This window comes from Parasteatoda tepidariorum, chromosome 8 (genome assembly GCF_982258835.1).
Source record: "Parasteatoda tepidariorum strain Cologne lab strain chromosome 8, Ptep-v5.0, whole genome shotgun sequence".
NCBI classification, from domain to species: domain Eukaryota; kingdom Metazoa; phylum Arthropoda; class Arachnida; order Araneae; family Theridiidae; genus Parasteatoda; species Parasteatoda tepidariorum.
In genome coordinates this window covers 78943065-78951310 of record NC_141762.1, presented here as the reverse complement: position 1 = coordinate 78951310, position 8246 = coordinate 78943065, and the positions used below count along the sequence as shown (strand labels likewise).

At 34.0% G+C, this 8246-nt stretch overlaps 1 long non-coding RNA gene across 1 annotated transcript; it reads left to right on the top strand.

Annotated features, from left to right (window-relative positions):
- Nucleotides 1-947: 947 nt before the first annotated feature.
- LOC147806465 (uncharacterized) lies at nucleotides 948-7332 on the top strand. Its single transcript, XR_015428560.1, has 2 exons — nucleotides 948-1013; nucleotides 7130-7332. It is a non-coding gene; the product is annotated as an uncharacterized LOC147806465 (long non-coding RNA).
- Nucleotides 7333-8246: the final 914 nt, after the last annotated feature.

Genomic DNA, 8246 nt, shown 5'->3' with positions numbered 1-8246 from the left:
CATGAGGGCGATCCAAAGCTTGGATGCCTCTATCTTAATTTTATATTTTGCATATTTCGCCCCATATGGAGACCTTTCTAAGCGAGTTAAAAAAATTTTGAACATAATTTTGAAATTCGTTTATCCAAAGATAATTGCATGCAGAAAATAAACTTTAGTAGATATTTATTATTTTTATTACGTTATTAAGTAATAGCTGGAAATTTTTTGAATTATAAGGCATACAACTTTTTATACAATTTTTGTGTATGTAATTTTGCATGGCAAAATACAAAATCGAGCTAAGTCTAACGAATTGTTCCTGTGTATATTTAAAATTTGATTTCTCAGAAACTATTCAACCGATTATGCTCAAATTTTCCCTTTTCGTCATGTGAAATTATATATTTTAAAAGGATGTAAAAATTTTATACCTCTCAATTTAAATTTTGTCACTGCTGTAAAGGATTTTCTCGAAAAAGTTTAAGAGTTAGCAGGTATGTAAAAGTTCAACCATTCCTGAAATTCTGCAGCAGTCAAAAAATCGGAAAATAGTATTTTAAATCTGTTCTCTTTCTAACGTCTTATTTGAAATATCAAACAAATATACGCCTAAAATACATAAAATTAAAATGAAAAAGCAATAAATAAAATTTTAAACTAAGTTCTTTTAAAAACTAGAAAAACTTCTGTTGGCTTTATTGTACCGAAACTTTGAGGCAATGCTTAATGCTCAAACTTCAATATTCTTATTCAATTAAAAATAATAATAAAAATAAAAGAAAATAAAAGAAAATAAAAAAAAAATAATCTCACTAAATTTTACTTTTGAAAATTATTGTAAACCCCTGATTCTCCTCCCTCTCAAAATACTGTCTTAAAAACTGTTGCTTACGTCATGCGCAACTTTACACTTATTTTACGGCTGCTGATCATTTACACTCTTGGAGTTTACTTGCTTGAAAAGTTTAAAAGTGAAGTTTCTTAATGATATTCTGTTTTATTGTTCCAAGTCCCTTTCGTTGATATAAAAAGTAAGTACACGGTTTAATTACATTTCATTTGCCTTATTAAGTACTTAATTTACGCATTGTTATTTGTTTTTTTAAGATTATCAATTAATATTAACTTAAGAATTTAAAACTTAAATTTATGCTTGGAACGGCCTTACCCAAAGGACATTAAATGGTTATTATACTCTCTTCTTAATTTCAGCAAGTTTCAAGTAAACACTGGAACTTAAATTTAAATTTAATCATCAATACTTTAGTTTATTACTATTTTACCTTAATTTTATTTTTGGATGTATGAGTTGCCGATAGATTCAAGTCAATAGCATTTACAGTACATTTATAGTTATTATAAAAAATGGAAATTAGCACTAACGTTAGTTAGATTTACACTAATACCAAAATATAGCTCAGCAAATAAAAATAATATTTCAGAAATTGAAGATTTATCCATATAAAAAAGTTTTATGAGGCTCCAGACTACTTATCAGGATTTTAAAATAGAAACTGTGTATTACTGTAATTTGATTCTGATTTTTGACAAACGTAGCATTTATAATATTTTCTTAACCCACTTTCGAGTGTATCCATGGCTAGAAGATTGTACATTTTTTTGTAAATGTACAATTTGGGTAACTTTCCGATTAGCTTAAGCACTTTTAATGTCAAGACAGGATAATGCATGTTTTTTCGTTTTCTAATCACCATAAGTAGAATTGATTGCTTATAGGAATAATTGTGATTCATTTTGAAATTAGAATTCATTTGAGAATTTGATCTCCATAATTGATTAAAAATCGTCGAATACTGTCAAGTTTCGAATAATGTCCATAAAAATTTTTGTGACCAGTACTAATACACCCTAGTTCAGTTTGCTTTAAGCGATAGTTCGGGTTCAACATGGAAGATAACGTGATCGATTCTAGCGGCTCTTGGGTTGCTTCTACCACAAAATTTTCGGAACTTGAATGTAGTTTATCTATTGATTCGACTTCATACTTATGTTTTTTTTTGTTTTTTTTTTAAGGATGGGCACTTGGAACTATTGTCCACAGAAAGTGCCAGAACTGCTAACCCTCTTTTCGTTACCCAGTGGGCACCTGTGGCGAAGCCACGGCGGTGGAGCAGCGTCGCCCACGTCACACTACCACAACCCGTTTATAGGGCGGGTCTCATTCACACACAAAAGAGAAAGGACACAGAACACAGATACAGAGAAGAAAACATCCATGCCCAGAGGGGGATTCGAACCCGCAGCCACTGGCTCCGCAGTCAGGCACGCTGACCACTTGGCCACCTGGCCGGCTCATATTTATGTATAGTGCGAAACAAAATAACTTTCAATCTAATACGTAAATGGTTTACGTCTTGAGTCTCAATTTTCTTTTTTAGTTCGAGGACGTAATCTTGTACATGCTAATTAATTTATACGAACGATATTTTAAGTTACAAAACCAGAAAAAAAACGATTTTTTTTCCTCTGATGGATTTGAATTTTTGATCCTCAAAATATGGAAGGTAGTCAATATTTTAAAAGTTTTCCAGCCTGAAAATATTGCCAAAGTTGTTTAGGCAGTAGAGCGATTGAATGTTTGGATCTCTTAATGTTAACAAAGCTTTTTGAGTATTTCGCTATATTTGAAGAACTTTTTTAAGCGAATCATGAAGTTTTTGCACACTATAATAAGATTCGTTTGTCCTAATACACCCTAATAATAATACCTGTTTTATGGTGTTTCTTGGGTTTTTGTCTCTCAAATTATAGGGGTAGCCGCAATCTGGAAAAAATAATCCCAATAGTTATAGTCAGAAGAGCGGTTCAAAGTTTGTTGTGCCCCTTAAAGTTAATATTCTTTACGCATGAGACCACATCTTGAGAGCATCTTAAGTGAATTGAATTTTTTTTGCACTCAATTAAAAAATTCGTTTGTCCAAAGCTAATTCCATGCAAAATATAAATTTTAGTCAAAATAATTATTTTTCATCATTTTATTCAATGATAGTCTAAGAAATTGTGAATTTTAGTTAAAAAATTTTAAATGCCAAAGCGCAAAATTTGAGCGAAATCAATCGAATAGCTCTTAAAAATGCGACTTTTTCAAAATTCAATTTTAACAGGAACTATTCAATCCATTTTACTCAAATATTGTATTTTGCCATTTAAAATTTCCTTCGTTAAAATGTTATAAAAAATTGTATACTTTAAGAGTCAAAAAATTTTCGTCTATTACAAAATTAAATTTAAAAAAAGTAAATATTTACTAAAAGTTATAATTTGCAAAGAATTATCTTTGGATAAACGAAATTTATATTTGTATGCAAAATTATTTTAATTGGTTTTAAAAGTTCTCAAGACATGGTGAAATACGCAAAAAGTAAAATTAACATTAAGGAGTCTAAGCTTTGGACTCAGACCTCACTATTAATAGTGAGGGCCAATTGGGACGATTTATTTCGGATTGCGAATACCCGTTGGACGGCTCTTTGGACCAACCTATTATTGGGACTGTCGTTCCTAACCGGATTGACTGTGTTTGTGAGAGGCATCTTGTCTATTGATTGATAACGTTTAAAAACAGGCAAAACGAAACATTTATTTTAAATAAAAAAACAACAAAAAACAAAACAAAACACAACGTTCCAAAGATATTTCAAAAAGCCAATTCAACCATATTTCGACCATACCTTTCGGTTAAACTTTCAACAGCTAAAGGATAATTTTCATCTGTTACAGGAAAAGATTCCACAATTACCCTAGCTTCCAATTTCAGCTTTGTCGACTGAATTAAATAGTGAAATTTATCAGCTTTCGTTATATTAACATTTTCATGAATATTTTTAAATTGGTTCCAAAACGCTAACCAATCTTTCAAGTCTCCGCCAAATTTATATAATTCAACTTCGGGGAGCCGTTGACATAAAGCTTTCGGAGATTTATTGTTCGGTAATTCGCCGTTATTTTTGGAAGTAACAATTTCGTTTTCATTCGAGTTCTTTTTCAAATTATCTAAGGAACGTTTAGCTTTTAATTGAATTCTCAAAGCTTTTTCTCGGTATTCTTCAACGGAACTATATTCAGTTTCGAATTCTTTTTCATCTAGCAAACTATCTAAATAACTATTATGAGTTATTTCCAAAATGTCTACCTTTTGTTCAAATAAACAAAGATCCGTTTCGATTTCGTCATACGTCACGCTATCGCCAATTAATAAATTTTCTAGTTTACTGTAGGCCTTAGTAAATGAAGCTCTTTGAGCCGTTTTATTTCTTTTTATTATTTCCATTTTTACTATCTTAATATCAAATTCTTAGCTTCTGAAACTATCGATCCAAGCACATATAAATTACCGTTATGGTATCAAATATTCAAATAAATATATATATATATATATATATTTCAAATCTTCAAAAGTATTCAAATTGTCAAATATTTAATCTTCAAAATGGAAATTAATAAATCTTCGCCTACCTTTCTTACCAATCCTTAAGACAAGGCCGCCCACCCGGGGGCGCCAGAAATGTCGTTCCTAACCGGATTGACTGTGTTTGTGAGAGGCATCTTGTCTATTGATTGATAACGTTTAAAAACAGGCAAAACAAAACATTTATTTTAAATAAAAAACAACAAAAAGCAAAACAAAACACAGCGTTCCAAAGATATTTCAAAAAGCCAATTCAACCATATTTTCAGTTCTCTCTTTCATCTCTTGCCATACTTAGAGTAACCTACATATTCCGAATAATTTTGATGGCGCAAACTACTTGGATTTAGTACTTGCCGCAACAGGGACCATATTTCCCAGAGTTCGGCTACCCCCTATATTTTGTGGGTTAGAAATGTACATCCGTCGAGAAAAGGTATGTTTTTCAGAGAAAGTACGTTTTATTTTTGTCTAATTTCATAACTTAAAATATGGTTTGCTTTAATTAATTAACATATTTGAGATCCTTTTAACCCTTAAGATTGAGTTCAAGAACGTAAATATCCGATCATTAGATCATCTCGCAGTAGAGTGAACTTTAAGACACGGTTCCCAGTAGAACACCGAAGTCAAGGATCACTGACTACCGTCAGTGTGTGGATGGGTCATCACTTTGATCAACCTACAAAGGAACTAAAGGTGTGCGGTATCTATCCTAATTAAGCTTTTCAACCATTAAGAGCTCGACTTCACGCGCAGGTCGTCAAGCAGGAGATCCATCCCCTCTACAGAGGATCAAAATTGTGTTGACATGTATTCGGATCATCCTCAGGAATGTTTCCCTACTCTGCACCAATACCCCATTGTTCATCGTCAGTGCGACATAGACCAACAAAAACAACCGATCATTAGATCAAAAAATTTTCAGAGTAGTCTGCTTTCCGTTTTCAACAAGAAATTTATTCATTCTACGTCCATATGCATACAATGTACTCAAGTGTGCATGTACTATATGCATGTACTGTCTAATAACAATGTTATTCATTCAACGATATTTAAAGTAACAGCAGATATATAATTATATACTGCGTGTGCATGCATGTATTTTTATTTATACGTGTGCATACACCTGTATACATATAATGTACGCATGTATTCCTGTACGTACAATATGTACGTACATACAATTCATGTGTATATACATAAAATTTCATTCAATACAGGGTGTCCCAAAAGGTCGTTTACAAACTTAACATGCTGGTCTGTCATATCATGATGAACAAGATTTACACAGGAACTTGTGTCCGAAAATTAAAACTGCGACCGCTAGAGGGCGATAATTGCACGAAAACGGGATAGTGGGGAAAACAATCATTTCAGGCGTGGACGTTGAAGGAGAAGGATGAATGAGTTTAGTAACGCAGAAATGGCCGACATGCATTACGTATACGGCGCCGCTGATGGAAATGGACGAGCCGCGGCACGGACGTACCTTGAGCGCTTCCCAAACAGACGTCAGCCAAGTCATGTTTTGTTTGGACGATTGCACCGCAGATTATGTGAATCAGGTGCTTTCGTAGCACGTAGCCACATCGGTCGAGAACGTGCTACACGCACACCTGTCGTAGAGGAAACCGTGCTACAGGAGTATGCCATCAACCCGCAAAGAAGTCTCCGAGAAGGCGAACGTGTCTTGGGTGTAGTTCGTTCTACCATAATGCGCATACTTCACGATGACATGCAACACCCAAACAACACTTCCAAAAAGTACAGGCATTGTGCGCTGACGATTATCCCAAACGCATTGCATTCTCACGCTGGTATTTGCAACAGCGGGTCGCACAGCCAGATTTTCCATCATGGATTTTGTTTTCTGATGAATCCTGCTTTTCACGGGATGGTGTCGTGAACCTGCACAACATGCAAGTATGGGCGCATGAAAAACCAAGATGTACACGTGCCCATGCACATCAACAGCGTTTCAGCGTAAACGTTTGGGCTGGTATTATCGGTGACATGTTGATTGGCCCTTACCTTCTACCTGAACACCTCGACGGAAATACCTATCGCATTTTTTTAGAAAGAGTTTTGCCGGATCTGAAGAGTGACGTTCCAGCCGCTACACGCCGAAACATCTGGTTTCAGCATGGTGGAGCGCCTGCCCACTTTAGCTACGCTGTTCGAGAATACCTGGATAGGATTTATCCTAATCGCTGGATCGGTAGAGGCGGACCAGTCCCAAGGCCACCGCGATCCCCCGACCCGACTCCCCTGGATTTCTACATGTGGGGACACATGAAGTCCATAGTGTACGAGACACCTGTAACATCGGACATGGATCTTATCGCCAGGATCGCGGAAGCGGCAGCACGTGTCCGTGACACTCCTGGCCAATTTGAACGGGTTCGTGAATCCATGCGCTGACGCTGTGAAACGTACATTGTGGCGAATGGAAGGAATTTTGAGCATTTGCTGTGATGTAATGATGTTTTATAATAAAAATCATATTAACACCGCTATCGATATCATTTTTTTTCTCCTCATCCAAACCTGCACTTATCGCCCTCTAGCGGTCTCAGTTTTAATTTTCGGACACAAATTCCTATGTAAATCTTGTTCATCATGATATGACAGACCAGCATGTTAAGTTTGTAAACGACCTTTTGGGACACCCTATATATGCTAGTACGCACACAAAAATTTCCTCTTATTTTTCAGAGAAAGGAGCATATCTGACGAGGAAGTCATTTGCTTGAATGAAGATTGTTTCGGTAATTCCGTCATGTTAAATATGTTACGTATTCACCGGTGGTTATTATACCTATAATATCATTTGTTTATGTATTGACGAAATAGTTGATTTAATTATGGTATATCTGTTTTGTATTATTCACTAATGGTTATTATACAGATAATATTTTTATATATTAACAAAATACCTAATATAATTCTGGCATATCTGATTTGTACTAATGCACTTGTCATATACTAATTGTTATGATAATCATAATATTTATTTGTTGTTGTGCATTAAAAAATATGTTTGGAATTTCTACATTCATTAAACGACTTTTTTTTTGAAAAATATTTTGTTATCATTAAATTTCCTACATTTATCATATCATACATATTAAGTAAGAGATAATTAATCAGTTGCATTTTATTTATTTTGACGAAAGAAAATATTTCATGTTAATTTTCTTTGATATACAAAAAACTGAACAATTTTGCACTCATCAAAATTTCTCACACCGCATAAATTTCTGAATAAGAAAGAAGGAAATACGCAGACCCTCTTTGAGTATTACATATGTTCTATTGACATGACACTTATTTTGTGTTTTCATTTATCAAATCGTTAAATAAAAAAAAATCATATTAAACGATATTTGAACTTGTAAATCACTAAGTTCTTACTGCAGAGTAAGTCAGACTGATAAAAAATGTCTATTTTCCGCAAAATAATCAAGCAAAATTGATGGAAAGGAGAATTTTCCTCGGACTGGGAAGCTATAAGAAGTAAAATATAAAACAAATAATGAAACGCGCCGTCATATAATCGTGGGAGCGATGACATCACGTTCAGAATGACGTTTTAGCTGACGCAATAGCATTAAATTGCATTGTCAATAAAAATCTTATGACAGGGTAGATTTTAGCTGAGCATACGAAACGCTGCAAACGGAAACCTTATAATTATGTAGATTTATGATGATTTTCATCTTAGAACTAGCTTTATTCAAGATTTTTTTTTCAGCTTGAAAACCCTAAGACAACCTCGTTTTAAGGTTGTTATGTTGAAGGTTGTTTTCCAAGGTTTTGGATTAGGGTAATG